A 21,348-nucleotide genomic window follows, 5' to 3' on the forward strand; every position below is an offset into this window, starting at 1 on the left:
AATTCCCCACTTCTTACATTTGTTATGTTTATAAACAAAGTGTCGCCCTTCTGCAGTGCCTACAACACTCTTATGTGCATTTCATTATATAAATGAAAGGCATCTTTCCTACTGGGAATACCTTTCTGTAGCCATTGCTTGCCATAAATGTAAACTAAAATCTGAATATGTTTTTTTGAAGATGTATAGAATGTGTCAGATGGAGGTTTTCCCCATTAATCTTATGGCCTTTGTTACTGGAGGAAGTAGTGTCGTGTATGATGAATGAAATTACAAGGTGCTTGTAGAGTAGGGATTACCTTCCCCTACATATACTTTATCATTTCCTCATGCCAGACACTGAGGGACCAGCCAGATTCTATGGAGAGTTGTGATTTTTGTTTAAGAGAGAATATTTGTGAGTCCCCTTTTTTCTCTGAAAGCTGGTGCCATTCAATACCTGACACCTACATTAAATTAATATAAGCAGATCAGGCATGTCCTTTGAAGTTGGTTTTTTTTATAGCTAAGACAAACAATATCCTAATTGTGTCTTCCATGAAGCTAAGAGATGTTTGTTAACCAACCAGGCCACCTTCAGATGAGAGAAAAAGAGAAAAAAAGAGAGAGACACCCACACTCATGGAAAAAGAGAAACACTCACTCACTCACTCAGAGGTTTGCTGCATGAAATGTATTTTTTCACTTTGTGCATTGAAACCTTTGCCAACGGGATATAAGTGAAGAGTGTTTGCTGAATATGCTGTAAAATTGTGTATGCTGTGACCTTCACCTGCTGGGTACTGTTGATTCGGTTTGAATCTTGACTGTGGTTATTTCAGTTTTAGTGTTGGGATTTCAGGTTAGAACATGTTCCCAGCATCCAAGACTAGATTAGTGGTATCAGTGTTTGCTTTCGTCAATGACGGATCGGATTTGATTCCCTTTCTGGAGTTCTACTTGAAGTGGCAATGTGCTCGCTCACTCGCTCCCTCCTTCCCTCCCTCCCTCCCTCACTCACTCACCAGAAAGTAATATCAACTGGTGACCACAAGGTGACTGGTGATTCTATCTTGTGTCACAGAAACTCAGCCTCAGGTAATTACATTGAAGTATAGAAGCCATTGATCAAGTCTGGTAGACTGGAAGTGTAAGACTGGAGATTTATGATGTTAGTTCTTTGTGGCTGGATGTCCCCTCCTTCTCTTCATACTGACTGTGACATCTTTCTTTGTAGTGACTCACTTGTTTGATAAGCTTCTTTAATGGTTTCACTTGGCAGAAAATATGGAATATTTGATAGTATTTGTTGTCGACATCTGATATATCAGTTTTGATAGTTTGGTTTATCAGTTTCTCCCTGCATGAGTGCAAGTTGATATCCATGTATCTGATGCTCAATGTCTGCAATAATACCATCTCTTTGATATTAGTCTGTAATTAATACATGGGCCAGACGATCCAGTGACTGACATCAGGAGCATTGATCCCCACCAGTAGCTTACAGTGACATGTATCAATGACCACCCCATCAGTCTCCACTGACACGAGACAGTGGTTGCTGGAAATACAGCGCAGTGGGTGTCAGCTTCTTTTACATGCTTCAAGACTATAAGCAGCCAGGGAGTATTGGTCTGGCCAGATTATCTTCAACAAGAGGGGCATGATGATGGTGTAGCATTTACTTTCAAGTTTTTTAGCTGCTCATGTTGTTGACAGTGGAAATCACTACTAAATACCTTTCAGGTGGTGGGGTGGGGTAGCCTAGTGGTTAAGGTGTTTCTCTTAAGACTGAAGATAGGGTATCAAATCCCCACATGTGTCCATTTGAAGCCTCTTTCTCAGGTGTCTCTGCCGTGATATTGATGGATTATTGCTAAAAGGTGGCGTAAAACCGAACTCACTCGCTCACTTAAGAAACACCATTCAAAGATTTGATACAACCATGTTGACAGTTAACTTAACAATGAGATAAGAATATAGTGGGATTAGACCTGGTAAAGTCTCAAGACAGCTGGACACCTACACCACTACACTACCCATGTAAAGGCTAAAGGACATGATAACTATGAAAACCCCATTGAGCTTCTGGTCAAAGTTATGTTTTTGAATGCATTCATGTAGGGGCCAAAGGTCCTGGTAAAAGGTGATATATTACCTGTTAAGCAGTCAGTTAGCACCAGGTATTCTGTACCATGTCAAGAGGTCAGGCTTGAAGAGGTGATCTCTGCCAGCAGGACAGAGGACACTGAGGGGCACCTGCTGGCCCCAGGGAATCTCCTTACAGGACTGTAGCTTGTATACTCCTGAACAGCATTTAGTGTAGTGATTTACTGCACATGTTGACTGTCAGTGAAAAATATTGATGGAAACTAGCACCTGTCTTAAAGTTGAAAAGGATTCCCTGTAAACATCCTTACTTTATTTTGAGATAAAAGTTTACAGTAACAGACACGAGGAATATAGGTTGTTTTCGATCTGTGAGAGATCATTCCTGTGAGAGATGATTTTTATGTTTCCTCTGCACTGTATTGTGCTCAGTGCAATATGCACGAAGTAACATAATTTGTGTATGTGACACTGCAGACAGTACATGTAATGCTAGAGCACATGAATATTGCCACAGGTGGGGATGGCACATATCTACATGTTCCCCACATATTTCTGTTTATTGCCATTGTCTGCATGGCTTACATATCTGGACAGCATTGTTAGAAAGAATATATGAGAATATCCTTCTCCCATCCTGGAGGTGTATTGTGGGAGGTCAGTGACTGTTGCACGAGACCATGTATGAAAGGTTTTCTGCAGTAAATAATATCTTCATAAGTATTGCATGGTATAGTGATCCTGCTAAAGTGGGGCACTCTGTATATATGGATCCAGCAACAGTGGGGCACACAGTAAATATGGATCCAGCAACAATGGGGCACTCTGTAAATATGGATCCAGCAATAGTCTGGCTCTCAGTAAATATGGATCCTGCTACAGTGGGGCACTCTGTGAATATGGACCCTGCTATAGTGGGGCCCTCTGTAAATAAGGACCCTGCTATAGTGGGGCACTCTGTAAATATGGACCCTGCCATAGTGGGGCCCTCTGTAAATAAGGACCCTGCTATAGTGGGGCACTCTGTAAATATGGACCCTGCTATAGTGGGGCCCTCTGTAAATAAGGACCCTGCTATAGTGGGGCACTCTGTAAATAAGGACCCTGCTATAGTGGGTCACTCTGTAAATAAGGACCCTGCTATAGTGGGTCACTCTGTAAATATGGATCCTGCTATAGTGGGACCCTCTGTAAATAAGGATCCTGCTATAGTGGGGCACTCTGTAAATAAGGACCCTGCTATAGTGGGGCACTCTGTGAAGTGGCACACCATTATTAGATTCCTTGTAAATAGGCAATCTGTAAAGTGGGGCATTATCAGTAATACAGCACTCAAGTATGATGCAGACACCCTCACACAATATGAAACAAAATACTATATATTATCCCTTCAGTGAATTTTGATGTCATCAAAAGCATAGTAACAACCTGTGCCAATAAAATATGAATGTTTATACAAAACAAGTTGAGAAAATTTATTTCTTTTGTTCATCTAGACATTGTTTCAGTTGGAGAGATATTAAATTCCATAGGTTTTGGTTGGAAAATAGCAGTCAACTGTGCAAGTTTCCTCTCACTCAAAAAAGTAATTCAGTTAAAACATATCTAATGAATGGCATCAAACAAACTTGATGCAGTGATCAGACGAATATTTTATTAAACTACTTGGTTTCCTTTTTTCACAATATCATATTCAAATATTGTGTTATTTTAGTCGCAGATTTCAATAAAACTATATAATATGCCTAGCACCTTGCTCATCACTGTAGGTGGATGTTTTTTACATGTGGTACTAAAATAGACAGTCACCATCGTGGCTCCTGCTCACAGGATCGTAAAAACTTATGTTGACATAACACAGTCAAACTGCAACAAATATGACTTTAATGAGCCTGAATATGGCATTTATGATAAATGTATCCATTCTTTGTCAACTAAAATTTGTTTCATCATGTCAGTAGCGGTGATCCACCTGTGGTTGTGGTAAATAATGGTGAACTGTATGCTGCTGATAAGATCACCCATAAATGCAAAGAGTTTAATGTAAATATTCAATATTCAAATAAGTTTTGAATAAAATATATAAACTTAATTGAAAACAGAAGTCCATATATGCACTGAACACTTTTTGTAACCAGACAGTGTACTTTATTAAATTTGATTAGAGATTTCCTAAAAACTTTAGCTGATGTGCTTGCAGATCTCAACTCAATTTCTCCCCGAGGAATCTGAAAAACATAACTGACAGATGTTAACAGTTTTCTCAGTGTTGTGTTTTCCCCTGATTCAGGATTGCAGAACAACATATAACTAATCTTCATATACTTAAAACAAATAGGGCAAGGGTTCAATTTGTTTTAAAATACCACTTGATGCAGTGCAGGTGACTTTAAGAAATTAACTTGCCCTGACCTATGTTCCATGTGTCCTGATTTTTATGACCTAATCATGATGATGTAATTATAGCTGAATAAATCAACATAGTACTTGTAAATGTTTGGTGGACTGTTTAGTGGAGAAGTGATAAATAGCTAAGAAAGATGACTACTTTATTATCAATGTGAAATTTAATAACCACATTTTGAGCAGATATGGAATGAAATCTAAGTTTATATGCAGTTTGAAACTGAGAGCAGAAATGATCTATTAAGTAAGATACAATTATTGGTTTGTCCGAACTGAAAACTGACTTGTCCCAGGCATTATGCAATTGGATTTTTTAATCCCTGTAGGGACCATTGAAATCTTTCAGGGTAACATTTTTGACTGAAGACTGAGTAACAAGGAACAGTGGCAGTATTCTGTAAACTACCACTATAAACACACTGTGTACATCAATCCAGTAAAGTTCCCAAGATCCTGAACTTGTTTTGTTAAGCTTCTATGGTGCGTCTGGACACCGAAACAGCAGGTCACTGACCTTCACCTATTAATCTGACAACTACAACCACAAAACACTTGACTAAAGAAATTACATGACAATATGCTTCTTTCCTTGTTATTAGCTTCAAACTACAAATGACTTTGCTATTAGGCTACCCCACCACCCCCTTCAAAACAGAGAGTCATGGTGACTCAGTATGTGTTTTTGGGAGTCATTTTCAATATTTGGTAGTCATGAAAATGACAGGTTTCGTATGATATTTGTTTGGTGTATCAAAAAGCAAGAGTTTTGCAAAGATTTCGTTTATTTGCAACATATTGTCATTTAATGTCAGTTAATATATAGTATACTTTTCATTGTTCATTTCAGCACTAACAAACTCCAGCATGCTGAACAAATACTACTGCTTGTCATTTATTTGTAGTCTGTCATACAGACCATGAAGTATATATATCCAAGAAAGCCCACGCAAGTCTAGAAAATGTGGCAAATGAACAAAAGTCTCAGGGCTCCTTTTCATTATATATTTTTTTTTTCACCATGAACGTTGTTTCAGTAAAATATGTTCATTTCAGAGACTAGCTATTAGTCCAATTTATTTGCTGTAAGGTATAATTTTTACATGAATTGAAAGAAATATCGAAATTAATGAAGACCTCACAAAAACAATCGTTGTTTGCTCATCAAATTGATTGTATTGAACTGAATTCTGAGGGCCACTCAAACAACTGGCATCAGTCTTGATTCGTATGGTAATATTTGGAGAGTCACAGGTCATGTAAAACCCTTGGTGATGGTGTGACAGTGTAGTCTTCCTCTTCTATCAGGGTATCAGGAGACTGGTGGCCCTACGTAAGATAAACCCAGGTGCCAGCCTGGTCAGAAGTGCATCTATTAATTGAATCATATCTTCAAATGACCATAGCAAACAGCCTTCTGAGTTTCATTTGGAAGATCACAGATATGTCAATGATATTTTTAGCAGTTTAATATGTCTTAATCAGGTAGCCACAAAGCCCTATGTAATATAACCCAGTGTGGTATCGGGATTCTTGGATAGTGCCACGCTGCCTGGAGATGGGGGATGGCCTGGGGCATTTGGATGTAGGGATTATCACCAGAGGGGTGAGGGTCAGGTTCATTAGGGGTACAGGCTTTTGGGAAGTGGAAAGATAGGAGTAGGGGGAGGGTCTTGGGAATAGTGCCATGCACAAGGTGTAGGGGGTAAAGGGTACTTGTTTTGGTAGGTGGAGGGGGTGGGGCACAATTAAGGGTGGAGTAGGGGAGTTGTTCTCTTGCAGGACAGGGTCACTGGCTAAGTGATGAAGATGTTGAGGTGTTGATGCTTCTGAAAAAGATATGCTGGTGAGGAGGAGATTTGCAGTTTGATCCAAAATGGAGATTTGAAAGTTTTGATTGATGTCCAAAATAAATAAATATAGTTTGTGATCGGGGTGGATGGTCTGGTCAAAAAGGGTGAGACTCTGACGTATAAACAAGAATGCCTACCACAAACTTATCATGCCATTGAAGCTGAGGTACACTGTGGAGAGGCACTGTGATCCTTGACTTGATGAGCTGTCTTGGAGGCTTACATAGGTACTTGTATTGTATTTTTTTTTCAGTAAACCTATTTCATGTACTTAACATACAGATTCAAGCAGTACTTACTGTACAAATACTTCCCCTGCATGTGTAAGCATTACAAGTGTTATTTACCCTACACGTATAAGCATTACAATCCAGATACAAGTGTTATCTACACTACACATATAAGCATTACAATCCAGATACAAGTGTTATTTACCCTACACGTATAAGTATTACAATCCAGAGACAAGTGTTATCTACACTACACATATAAGCATCACAATCCAGCCAGATACAAGTGTTATTTACCCTACACGTATAAGCATTACTTACTGTACAGATACAAGTGTTATTTACCCTACACGTATAAGCATTACTTACTGTACAGATACAAGTGTTATTTACCCTACACGTATAAGCATTACTTACTGTACAGATACAAGTGTTATTTACCTTTCACGTATAAACATTACTTACTGTACAGATACAAGTGTTATTTACCCTACTCATATAAGCATTACTTACTGAACAGATACAAGTGTTATTTACCCTACACATATAAGCAGTACTTTTTTACTGTACAGATACAAGTGTTATTTACCCTACATGTATAAGCATTGCTTACTGTACAGATACACATGTTATTTACCCTTCACATATAAGCATTGCTTATTGTACAGATACAAGTGTTATTTACCCTTATCATATAAGCATTGCTTGCTGTTCAGATACAAGTGTTATTTACCCTTCACATATAAGCATTACTTAATGTACAGATACAAGTGTTATTTACCCTACTCATATAAGCATTACTTACTGAACAGATACAAGTGTTATTTACCCTACACGTATAAGCATTACTTACTGTACAGATACAAGTGTTATTTACCCTACACGATAAGCATTGCTTACTGTGCAGATACACATGTTATTTACCCTTCACATATAAGCATTGCTTATTGTACAGATACAAGTGTTATTTACCCTTCACATATAAGCATTGCTTACTGTTCAGATACAAGTGTTATTTATCCTTCACATATAAGCATTGCTTACTGCTTACTGTACAGATACAAGTGTTATTTACCCTACACGTATAAGCATTGCTTACTGTACAGATACAAGTGTTATTTACCCTTCACATTTAAGCATTGCTTACTGTACAGATACAGCTGTTATCAACACTACACATATATTACACTTAGCATTACTTACTGTACAGATATAAGTGTTATTAGTGTTATCTACCCTACATGTATAATTTACCCTTACTTACCATATAGACTCAAGTACTGGTTCGTGCCCAAGATATACCAGCATTTTATGCATGAAATATTTTTTATAAACATTTTTTAACAGAAAGAATTTAAGTATTATGACCTATTTAAATGACCTGAGAGTTTATGTAACAAATGTTTTGAAAATGGTTATGGTTAGAATACTTAAAGGAAACCTGATTTATACTTAATGCAGGCCATTTGAATTTATTTACTTCATAAAATGTTAACTCTTACCCAAAAATCATTGAATTTTGTAGATCTAATTTTTCTGTGTCTTAAAATATGTAAATTTTGTTACTTCTTGTTAAGGTGATTGCATGCTTTGCTAAAAATTCTTTAACCTTGCAGATTTAGCAGTGCTCAGATTTGATGTTATTCTGTATGTATACAGAATTTGGAAGATATGCAAAATCTTCAAGACATTTTATGGTACACCTGATGGAGATTAAAGTAAAATAAAATCCAGCTTGTTTCGCAGTAAAACTAAAACCTCAGGCAAACTTTGAAATATTTATGTTCTTGAGATAATAATTTTCATGCAGATGTTTTTCTAGAAGACATTGATTTATCAATGACGGCAGAGACAGCTATCTATCTACCAGTGTCTCCAGGCTGAGGGACATGCCAGATAGCTTGTGAAAAAAATGTTATATGGTCGGTTATTAAAATAGAAATAATATTTTCTTGCTAGCATGTTCTTTCTTGAAATCAGTGTCATCAATTTACATTAAGAAAAGTATTACTGATAGCAGAAAAAATAATGTGTTAAGGCTGTCAAATGGTTACCATGGCTACACAAGTATCCCATACTTGCAGCCTATAATTGTTTTCTGTTCAGAGATTAGTTATGAAATTCTCATAATTTTGCCTCAGACTGGCATATCATTCATGACATGTGGGTCTATCAGATCAATAAAAATACATTTATAAACAATGAGCCCTAGTTGTCGTTCTACCTTTACCTGTAAATGACTCTGTCTCAGAACTTGCATGGAGAGACTCTGTTGGTGATATCAGACTTGTCACAGCGTATTTAATACCAGTTCTTGATTCTTGATTTTGACAGAAAAAAACCCAGTCCCCCAAAACTTGTACACAGGATGATATTCATTGTCTTTGTTTACTATATATCATGAGGTCATGTCTGGACACGGAGGAACACCATGACTGTTTATGTCCCAGTCCTGTGGCAAATCATTAACATTAAGTTTAAATGCTTCAGCTTAGTATCATGCATTGTATAATTACATCGATGTTTTGAAAAAGTTAAATGATGTTTATCTGCAGTGACATTCATATACATTCATGCGTAATATGGACACACACAGTTTTGCTGCATGAAATGTATTTTTTCACTTTGTGCATTGAAACCTTTGCCAACGGGATATAAGTGAAGATTGTTTGCTGAATATGCTGTAAAATTGTGTATGCTGTGACCTCCAACTGCTGGGTACTGTTGATTCGGTTTGAATCTTGACTGTGGTTATTTCAGTTTTAGTGTTGGGATTTCAGGTTAGAACATGTTCCCAGCATCCAAGACTAGATTAGTGGTATAAGTGTTTGCTTTCTTCAATGACGGATTGGATTTGATTCCCTCTCTGGAGTACTACTTGAAGTGGCAATGCACTCACTCACTCACTCACTCACTCACTCACTCACTCACTCACTCACTCGCACAACTGAGTAGCACAGTGGTCACATAATCAAGTGTCACACAACCTTCACACAACCGAGTCACATAATGGTCCTACAACCAAGTGTCACACAACTGAGTTACACAGTGGTCACACAAATACACAACCGAGTCACACCCCACAAAGTCACAACTCCATCAATGGGACATATTGTTTCCTGAAATCTCATTTTGCTATGAGAGCACCTCTCACCTGGACTGTCATACCTGGCTTATATGTTTCTGTAGAAACCGATTTAGTGGGATTGCAGTCCAAGATTATCAGAGGTTAAAATCTAATAATCTGTAATTGCCCTATTACTGGTAAATATAACCCTTTAACTGTAGCTAATCAAGATAAATGGCAGAGGTGATAATGTTAAGATCATAATGACCCATATGGCTGATGGCCCATAATAGCCTACAGGGGCACTCCTTGAAGCAGAGGGGGCACTGACTCCTTCAGCGGAGCTGCCCATACAGGTCTTAAGGAAATAGCAGTACACTGTCCATCAAGCATACATTGTTGTCAAATAGTGGGGTTTCAATGACCTAGTTTGAATCTTACAGAAAAACCGGTGTCCATTTACAGATCTCAATTGTCCAAATGGAGGACTTTGTTCAAATAGAGGCTGGTCCGGGATGAATAGAGGACTTAGTGGACTTAATGATACAAAAGATGGTTGATGGCCAGATGAGCTACCCTGTGTCCACCTTGTTATTGAACTGGACAACCCCTTGATTGTAACTGTGAATATATGTCGTTCAACTCGTTTTGTTGGCATGATGTTTGGTTTATTGTTATTTTGTGATTATTAACATGAATTAGAAGACTTTTGTTGCAAATTTAATTGATATTATTGCTGAACTAATTTTGAGAATAAATCTAATTTTACTTTTGATGCGACTCTTATTAGTTAGCATTGATTATGTAACTGTGAGTAAGTCCGTGAAGTTCTCCATCCACAGAGGAGGGAATAGGGGAGGAGTGTGGGGAGGCCTTACTTGGGAGGGTGGAGAAGAGGACTGTAATATGCATGTTGTGTATGCATTGTTTGTTATGTGTGTTGATTATATGACATGTTTTGTTTGTGCTGTCTTCGATGCATGTATGTGTATGTTGTCACCCTGTGCTTGACACATTCTACAATGTAGGAAGCAAAAAATCAGCATACATCATTTGCCAACACTTCAGATGCAGGCTTGCCCATGACATCTACTGACCATATGGCAGCAATACTGATGAGTGCAGTATTACAACAAACTAGAACTTCATTTCTGTGCTGCGAATGAGCAAGTGAGTGAGTATTATCATGATCTGTACCATGTAGTAACACTGACAGTCAGTACTGTCTGTCTTGTCTAGTTCGAAGTATAAGAAGAAACTCAACATGGACATCACAATGTCTACATCAAAGTAAAAAGCTGCAAAAATGCAAAAGTCAGTGACAAATTTGTTCGAGTGTATTTTGTTTTGAACTGAAAGAATGTGACCTGTAAAAATCATTGAGACGGAGACTGACTTGGTCTTAGTGATGAAAGGGACTTCTGGCACAGTCATTGGTAATCAGTATGAAAGTTTGTCTTGTAATATAGAGGTGTTGATCTTAGCTTGGTCCATGGCACCTTATCAATGTGGGTTGTTTAGAAGGTATGTATGGAGGAACTGTCTACTAAATATAAACTCTTTAAACTCCTGGAGTGTACAAGAGCAGAGGGGGTTATCTCTTCCTTCTTGTGAGCTCTGATGGTTTAGTCATAGGGGCACAGACTGGTTGAGTTGTGTCCAAGTTGCCATGATGGTTGCCAAGGTGCATTTATGTGGGACACCACTCTTCCCAGCTTCTAATGGTGACAAAGCCATTCTGGTACTTCTTGTCTCAGTCAAGTATGGTGTTCAAGTCGCTCTGGTTGAACTTGTCCCGGTTAACTTTCTGTCCAAGCCGCTCTTGTAATTCTTGTCCCAGTTAAGTATGGTGTCCAAGTTGCTCTGGTACCACTTGTCCCAGTTAAGTATGGTGACCAATCCTCTCTGATACAACTTGTCCCAGTTGGCATATTTAGATTAACTGCACTTGTGTGACTTGTCCCAGTTTTCAGAGGTAGCCAAGACTGATAGGTGTAACTTGTCTCACATTGCAAAGATGGCCAAGCCACACCATGTTTGCATTTAACCTAGATCAGGATTCAAATCTGGGTTATCTTCAAGAAAAGCAAACACGCCAACCACTTGCCTTCCCAAATAGACTTCGGGTGAAAGCTTAGAGGATCTCACCAGGAAGCTGATTAATTTTGCGTCAGCTGATATCGTCCTCTTGTTTTTTGTGTCTGCATGTAAAAATTAGTCCTACTTGGATCTTAGTTAAGAGTTGGGTCTTTGCCTGAAAGTGTGCATCTCTTGCATGAGGTTTTATGAGTTCAGTTTTAATTCACGACACATTCTGAATTTACGTTTGTGCCACAATATTGCAACCATGTGAAAGAATTAATGCAGACAGACAAAGATAAAAGGAATATAAACAGTCACACCAGAGCAGATAAAATCAGAGGAAATGGCAGAGAGGCCAGAGTCTTTCTGTTATCTGGTTGCCAGGGCTATTACATGACACTCTAATGTTACTATTCCTGGGGGAGCACCGGGGAGGGGCTGGAGGAGAGGGGCTGTGAGAGGAGGATAACTCTCCTCCTTTCTCAATAGCAGCACAGGATCCTGTTCCTGGGAGTGTGAAGCAGTATGATGAAGGACATCACATGACTGTTGTAATGCTACATCTAGGGGAATAGATCTGTATGGAACAGGATGAAGCACATCACATGACTGTTGTAATGCTACATCTAGGGGAATAGATCTGTATGGAACAGGATGAAGCACATCACATGACTGTTGTAATGCTACATCTAGGGGAATAGATCTGTATGGAACAGGATGAAGGACATTACATGACTGTTGTAATGCTACATCTAGGGGAAAAGATCTGTATGGAGGATGATGGACATTACATGACTGTTGTAATGCTACATCTAGGGGAATAGATCTGTATGGAACAGGATGAAGGACATCACATGACTGTTGTAATGCTACATCTAGAGGAATAGATCTGTATGGAACAGGATGAAGGACATCACATGACTGTTGTAATGCTACATCTAGGGGAATAGATCTGTATGGAACAGGATGAAGGACATCACATGACTGTTGTAATGCTACATCTAGGGGAATAGATCTGTATGGAGGATGATGGACATTACATGACTCTGTTGTAGTGTTATGTCTAGAGGAATAGGTCTTTATGGGACAGGATGAAGGACATGACATGATTCTGTTATGGACAGAAAGACGCAGTGATGAGGAGTGGTTCACTGGTGGACACATGACCCTCTTCTTGGTGAGGAGCAGGGAAGAGAAAGTGATGAAAGATGAGTTGGGGACAGGGTCATATGCAGAACTCCTTATGGTGCTTCCGAGTGGGAGCAGGGCAGTGGGTGTTGTAGTAATGTCCCCTTTTGTAGTAGTCTCCTTTATTGTAGTATTTTCAGGGCTTCCAGAAAAAAACATCGTCCAGACTAACAAGATTCTCTGTGGAGATACTTTTGCTTTGATGTACAGGAAAATAATATCCTTGCCTCTCTTTCTGTTGTACATCTCATGAAGGGTACTGGAAAAAGTGCTGCAATTGTTTCATTTTCATTAGCTGTTAATTAATCATTGATTGAACGTTTACACTTTGATATATCCTGACATTGTAACCAAGTCGTATGTTTTAGAGAAGTTGAAGGAAAAGGAAAAGGATGGATTTAGTCACAAATTAACAGCAGCATTAGTGAACATTCAAACAATGGCAGAACTACGAATATGGGATGCAATTTACATCATGTTCAGGATTTGGAACAAATCTGTGGAGAACTAATATACATTTAGCAATAACATCTGCTTTTCAAAAATACCTTTAATGTTCCATATAAAGAGATTGTAGATATACATGGAATTCAGCCATGTCAGAGTTACATCTATCTGAGGTATGTAAAAAAATATTTGAAGCTGAGTATGGGCTGCAGTTCAGAAAGAAACTTTTGTATGATGTCCCTGAAGAAATGATTGGTAGCCTTTGTGGATCTCCATCTCGTCAGCCTGATGTGTCAGAGGCTTACTGATACAAAATATCTTCCAGAGTTAAATTGTAGTAGATCGAGTTACCCGTTGATTCTACCTGTACAGGATGTGGGGCCCAGTAGGGGTGGGCGGTAAAGAATATACAACAGAGCTCTCTGTACTACATGTACAAGCAGTCTGATGTCCTGGTGAAAGTTTTGAAACTGAAGTTATGTCTGAATGAGTATGTGAAATAGAATGGTGGAGGATTCAAAATAGGCTGTTGCATCATGACATTCTTTGAATTTGTATGCTAAGCTGCATCTTTCTTCACAAGCATGACCTCAGCTGGATGGGCATCTGTAGTATGACACAGGGAGGTCAGTAATGCATCACGATCAGATTACATGAAGGGGTCCTGTACGGGTTGATGTTGCATGACTACAGTGTTGGGGAAGGATGAGAGAAGAGGAAATCTAGTACTGAAGTGAGAAGTGGTTCCTAAGTCATCCCCTTGTTAAGATTTCATCAACAGTACACTGGTGGCAAGTAGGAGAAGAAGGGAGAAGGTCGTGGGAGGGAGTGTCCCAGGTGTTTAAAGGAGGGAGTGTCCCAGGTGTTGAGGGAGGGGCAGTTCCAGGTGTTGAGGGAGGGGCATGTGCTGGTGGTCTTCAGTATGAAGAATCTGAGCTTGCTGCAGGTGTCCTCTGATCTCAATGGCATCTGCAGATAATCTGTGCATGTCTTGGCAAGTCTTGTGGATACATAATACCTTTCTGGAAGTTTTCTTTGAGCTATGGTCTGGTAGTGAGGCTGAGGCTGTCGTTTTTGGCACGGGTACTACAGATATGTACCCCTTGTATATATCTGTTTACAGAAATGTACCAGAAACAGTCAAACTACAGGCCTGTACCTGGTACCCCAAACAGAGGACAAGTCTTTCAATTCATTTCATATATTGCACAGTGAAAAGCATCTTATACAACAGTATGGCAGCTCTGATCAAGCAAAATGGATACAGCAGGAATGTAATAACTCTATGTAGGATACGTTTCTGGATTCTGATCTTGGTAGTCGGGTTTAAAAATAGTTTTAAAATATTCATTGTAAAGGTGGACTTTGGTTTTGATCTTTTTTATGGATTCCCTTTAAAAAAATTCATTGCATATTGCTTGCAATACAAATTCGGTGGAATCCTGAGTGAATGTATCGGCAGTGCAGCAACTCACCATTATTTACAATGAAGAAATTAACGTCGGTTGACAGAGGTGACAGACATTTACCATAAATGCCATACTCAGACTCATTAAAAGTCATGTTTGTAGCAGTTTCACTGTAATATGTCAGCAAACGTTTTTACAACTTTGAGCTCATAAGCCATGATAGTTCTTTTGTCAAATAGTACCATGCGTAAAAAATACCACACAAGGATAAACTGTCCCAAATTGATAGCCATGTTATTATTTCGTAGTATGTACAATGAAATCTTGAGCTAAAATTGAGCAAAATTTGAATATGATACTCTTGAAAAATAACCCCTGAAAACATCAACATTAATTCAAAATAAATAAATTCAATCATTGCATAAAGGTTAGTTGTTGGTAATCAAAATCTCTGCTTGTAAGAGAATGCCTTACAGAACAGGAGATAATATTTGAATTAAATCAAGAGATGTTTTATCTCAAGTTTCAAATTTGTATTTGCCAAGTTTGTTAATACTTGTTCAAAGATACCTGAGGATATATGATGTAGGTATTTTGTCTGCACTGGAAATATCACATCACTAAACACATTAAATTGGTGTGTGCACTCTACTGAATGGGCAGTATGCCTTCGTGAGCACGAAGCACTATATTTTGGTTGTACATGGGTGTGATACTGGATGGAAGGATGGTGGGTGGATAGATGGGTGAGTTGATGGGGGGATGGATGGGTGGATGGATGGGTGGGTGGGTGGATGGATACATTGAAAAATGGATGGATAGGTGGGTGGGTGTGTTCTTTTATGGATAGATGGAAAGATGGGTGGATCAAGGTGGGTTGTTGGATGGATGAATGGTGCAAGGATGGATGGTTGAGTATGTGGGTGGATGGAAGATCGGTAGGCAGGTGAAAGGATGGATAGTTGAGTGAGTGGATGGATGGAGGATCGGTTGGCAGGTGAAAGGATAGATAGTTGAGTGAGTGGATGGATGGAAGATCTGTAGGCAGGAGGAAGGATGGATAGTTGAGTGAGTGGATGGATGGAAGATCGGTAGGCAGGTGAAAGGATAGATGGTTGAGTGAGTGGATGGATGGAGGATCTGTAGGCAGGTGAAAGGATGGATGGTTGAGTGTGTGGATGGATGGAGGATGGCTAGGCAGGTGAAAGGATAGATAGTTGAGTGAGTGGATGGATAGTTGAGTGAGTGGATGGATGGAGGATCGATAGGCAGGTGAAAGGATGGATAGTTGAGTGAGTGGATGGAAGGAGGATCTGTAGGCAGGTGAAAGGATGGATGCATGATGAGTGAATGGACTGGCGGATGGGTACACAGTATATTGTTTAACTATTCCACACAGACATAGTGCCAACCCATTATAAACTACATACATATGTGCATGGCCCTGAACTCAATCACAGTTTTAGCCCATGTGATTACACATTCACCTGAGACTTGAGACACTGACTTTGAAGTGTTCCTGGCCGGGCTAGATCACAGGTACTACAAGGGGACACAGGAAGCAAAAGGAGGGTTTTTTTAGGGTAGACACTGACTGACTGGCAGCTGATCGTAGGCAGTGGAAGTGGAACTGGAGAAAATCTAATCCAGACCTGACCCGAGCTCTTGCAGCAAACAAGAGTCAGTTTATTGAACTCACATGCTCCATTATGAACAATGAAAAAAGGTACAACTTGTTACCGTGGGTGCTGAAAATAGCCCTTGGGTCAGATTGCTGTTTAAACTGGAGGTATATTGAGTTATACACTGTTCCAATGTTTGGGTTAGGGTTGAAGGAATGGCATTGGCAATTAAGGGTAAAGTGTTCACTTCTGTTCCTGAATATTAGGGAGGGAGATTGCTGTTTGGTTTTCTCAACTAAAGTTTGTTCAACACAGTGTTCCATACTACCATTATTATTATAGCCTGTAAAAAACAGTTTCCGGACCAAACAATCCAGTGATTGACACTGTGAGCATCAATCTAAAATCTTTCATTCTTTCAGAGTGTAAACTTGTAAGTATGCCTCATATATTTCGACATGCCCAGAACACATCTCTCTGACTGTCTGTAACAAGTGGGTTGATCTGTGGCTGTCCAGAACACATCTAACTGATTGTCTGTGGTCGTGCAAGTAATCACTAGAAAGACACTGATTGCTGCTTAAGACCAGTGACTGGCTTGTCTGGCCCATATATAGGCCTCTATCAATGGGAAGACACCATGGATCAGTTGACCCATCAGAAGTCATGGACACTATCACAACATTTTGGGGACAAGGGAGACAAAAAGGTATGGATTGAATGGGGGTGGGCTTAATGATAGGTTGAGAGAAGGTTTACAGTAAGGGGGTGAGAGAGGGTTAACATCAGGGAGTGAGAGAAGGATTTTGGAAGGGGGTGAGAGAGGGTTAACAGGTTCACAGCAGGGGGGTGAGAGAAGGCTGCGACAGAGGAGGATGTTGTGGTGGAACTACAGCTCCAGTTGAAGCAGGCCAGTGGGAATACCAGCAAGCAAAACACAACTGTAAGCAGCAGCAGCCCAGTGCACCTGTTGATCCACTGTAAGGCGATAGTGACCCAAGAAAAAACACCCAATTACATGCAGAGAACTGTCACTGGGGTGCTGATGGGAGGCTTCCCTGAGGGTGATGGATGTAGGGGTGGTGGATAGGGAAGAGGCTGGATTAGAGGTGGGGGGCATGGAGGTTGTTCATATAGAGTTGGAGATGGACAGGTGAGGGAAGGTAAGGATGACTCAAGGGAAGAGGGCCACTAGAGGCATGCATTGAGCAGAGGGATGTTGGGGTAAGGCCCATGAAATGTCTTGATACTGAATAAGGGGCGCTGCAGGGAGTGGGGGCATGCTGTTGGGTGTACTGTTGGGAGGGGGGTGCTGTGGGGTGAACTGTAGGGAGGGAGTCCCTTGGGGTGATCTGAAGGGACGGGGGATGCTGGCGAGATCAATAAGGAGGGGATGTTTGAGTGATGGATGGTGGAAGAGGGGAGGTGAGTTGAAGGAGATAAGCAGATGAGAGATGGAGAGAGTGTAGGGATCTGATTGATGCTGACCTTTGGGATTTCTATACCTGCAACAGATTCACTTGAAAATAGGAACATTCCAGATGTATTCAGTGTGGTCCTCTTGAGGTGGGTCATTGTTGGAAGAGGCTCTGATGAATGCTGGTATGAGAACAGCTTGGAAAAGGATAGGGACATTTGTTATGTCCAGAATTGTTTTGATGGTGTTGTGTCATTTGAGTTTGATGATCCAAGTTCAATGTTATTAACCAGCATCTCTTGGTGATCAGTCAGTGAAGATCGATGTCAGGATCACAGCTCTGTAGATCCATCTGTTGATGTTCATGGCACAAGTATCTGTCACAGTTAATTATCTGAACTCAGCAGGGTGGACTAACATCTAGTCTCTGGGAAACACCAGCTGCTGATTATGTTCTTAAAATATAATAAAGTGCCCAGAGACTCTTTAATTTTCAGTCAAAAAGTAGTAATCTAGACTTCCCAACTGCTTTATAGACTTGCATGGGGTGCACAGGGATTTCTGCAGATCAGTGGATTTGTGCTGATTTTATTTCAAACTGTTCAGTTTTGTGAATCATCTGAACTCCCATTCAGACACAATATTAAGTTTTCAGAGTGTTCAAAGCATCCTTGTCAATGGCAGAACTTGAGAATGTGTGGAGGTGAATCTCCATTATCACTGGCTGGAATAGTGCGCTAACAGTGAAGGAGAATAATGCTCATTCATTATTGTTTGTGACGTATTGTGTAATTCTGCTGTCCAACATGAGAATCTTTTTGGGGGCCAGACATGAAGGTGAAGTTGCCATTTTGGAATGAAAAGTTCTGCAGACTGGTTTGGTGGTGCTGACTGACTGTGGAACACAATGATAGATGTAGGGGAGGGAAACAGTCTTCTGGAATATAGTTTTATGTGACTTTTCTTTTGCTAAAATGAGTATGTTACATGGTGACAAATAGATATTGACATACTTCACAGACAGATATCTGGAGGACCTGTGATATATATATGTTGGACCACTAGTTACATCTCATACTTTTGCTGTATTGCACATATTTCAAGCATGTTTTAGACAACAAAGAACTTCCAGGGCGGATTTGTTAGTTTTTTTCAGTACATACCAAATCAAAGTTTATTTGTTTTTCTGTGATCAAAGGACCAGAACATAAAAATAATGATTTCAACATTTTGTTGTATTTCCCATCGATTATTTTTTAGCCCAGCGTCGGATGAGGAGCATATAACTCACATGATTATGATGATCAGGGCCGTTGTTAGCCTGAGAGTGGTTTGGAAAACAACCCTTTCAATTCAGTTATCACTTCTTGATTTTATTTTATGCTGCTATTTTGTGGCAAGAAACCTGTTTCAGTTTCGTTATGAGAGAATGGTGGTAGGGTAGGGTACCCTAGTGGTTAAAGCGTTGGCTTAACACACCAAAGACCTGGGTTTCATGTTCATTTCTGGCCCCTGTCGTGATATTGTTAGAATATTGCTATTAAAAATAAACTCATTCACTCCTTAATATAAGAATAGTCTGACCTGTTAAAAGTTACTTGTTTGCGGTATGTTGGCATTTCTGATATAGCAGATAAAAACTGACATGTTTCTTTATAAGGCCCATTGATTAACTAATAACAACATAAATAGTACAAATAAAGTATTTCAAACATGAAAAGCATGAATAGCAAAGTCACCATTTAATTTAGACATGTGTTAATTAAAGTCAGTATATATACCCACAATCATATCTATTATATCATAGCTTCAATATCTGCTGTATCTACCAGAACAGGTGATGCATGTACTGTTATAGCAGATCCCCACGATCTAAAGTTTAAGTCTTTGGTATTTTATGAGGTGAAGAAATTCCCCAGGCGTGATGGCCGTGGGTTCAGCTCAGGCAAGTATGGGACTTGTTTTATTAATTACCCAAATATTTATGTCACTATTATTGTTAATGGTTTTAGAATGTTTTTGATTCTTTAACCTTTTTTCAAATGAATGATTTGCTGGGAATTCATTTCATGTCAATTTGATGCAACTTTACATATTTTGTTCGTTTACTTTTGAAGAGTTTAAAGTGCCTTTTGGAATATTTTCAATTAGAATTCAAGTTTAAATATTGTCAGTTAGATGTAATGAATTTTCTGTCAGTCTGTCATTTCAAGTAGACGGGAAGTGTAACAGAGCAATGTAGTTGTTTTTGACATTGGTATTTTCATGGACCGGGGTGAAATAATTGTGAGTGAGGGTAATTTTAACTGCAAACACCTGCATCGAAAAAAAAAATGCTCTTATTCTATCACCATGGATACGAACACATGTGAATAAACAAGAGGAAAGAATATTGTTTTGTTAAAACATTTTGGAGGAAAGATGATCGTTGAATGTAAGAAGAGAAAGTGTAACAGTTGCCAACTGCAGTGCACATGTCCAAGAAACCTTTCATTGTTTAAGCATGGTTTTGGACATCTGATTTTTATGACGTATATATCTGCTATCTCATGGTTTCTAACCAGAAATGTTTGATAAGTTAACAATGTACATGAAGGGTAGTGATGGGTTGATGAGGATGGTAATTTTCTGAAATAATGATAATGATGGAAATTAATAATTCCTGATGGCAGTTATAATAAAAAAGTGATCTTGTGATGATGCTAATGATGAAGACGACAATGAAGATGATGATGATGGCGATGATGATGATGATGATGATTGTTGTTATTGTGGTGTTGATTTTGATAATGGTGATTAATTAGTAGAATCACATGAGATGATTATAATTATTAAATCCTGAAATAATATTATCGTAGAGTTATTGCTGGACTATGATAAAGGATTTGTTCATGACAGAAAAGAGGCTTTCGATGATAATCATGCCCATCTGGTACATTGTGTTTTTCCTCCAAACAATCATCCATGTACGTAAATATCAAATACCACAGTCTGTTGTTCATGGTTGGAATTGATAAAATAGGGAACAGTGAGCCATTGTAACAGGGTAATGCCAACTTTATATGTAAATGAATCTTGAACAATATCGTAGGGCTTCAGAAAAATTCACTGAATATTCCTTACATGACTTTTTGCATGAGCATTTGGTGCTTTCAGAAACAGCTTGTCACAAATCCCTGACGAATGTCTCATATTCCTTGTCAAGATTGTTACTCACACATTTCAAATAATGGTAAAAAAATGCTACATACATTTAAATATATTATTTTTGGAGAGTTCTTGAAGTTCTTCTTACCTGTAACCATCCAATCCCCGCTCATCCATGACTCTAGTGGAGCTGATGCACAGATTCCACCACCAGAAACAATGTCGTGGATAGACAGCAAGCTGTGTGTTATTGAACATGGACTGTCATCTACTCTATTGGTACCAGCTAATTCACTCAAACTTGATTTGTCTACTTCCAGCCGATGTATTATTGGTATGCCTCAATATGGTTATCAAGTTGATTTGGGGTATAATTTTGATGTACTCATAACATT

At 39.1% G+C, this 21,348-nt stretch overlaps 1 protein-coding gene across 3 annotated transcripts in view; it reads left to right on the top strand.

Annotated features, from left to right (window-relative positions):
* LOC137264839 (thyroid hormone receptor beta-like) overlaps nt 1-21,348 on the top strand; it is a 295,265-nt gene that overhangs the window by 69,078 nt on the left and 204,839 nt on the right. Inside the window, exon 1 of one of the 3 annotated variants that reach the window (XM_067800179.1) lies at nt 10,796-10,811. The exons of the other annotated variants lie outside the window; for them this stretch is intronic. The gene's annotated coding sequence lies outside the window, so the exon portion shown is untranslated. Of the gene's footprint in view, nt 1-10,795; nt 10,812-21,348 lie in introns of those variants that run through there. 3 annotated transcript variants of the gene reach the window in all.

Source organism: Haliotis asinina, chromosome 15 (assembly GCF_037392515.1).
Source record: "Haliotis asinina isolate JCU_RB_2024 chromosome 15, JCU_Hal_asi_v2, whole genome shotgun sequence".
Classification (NCBI taxonomy): Eukaryota; Metazoa; Mollusca; class Gastropoda; order Lepetellida; family Haliotidae; genus Haliotis; species Haliotis asinina.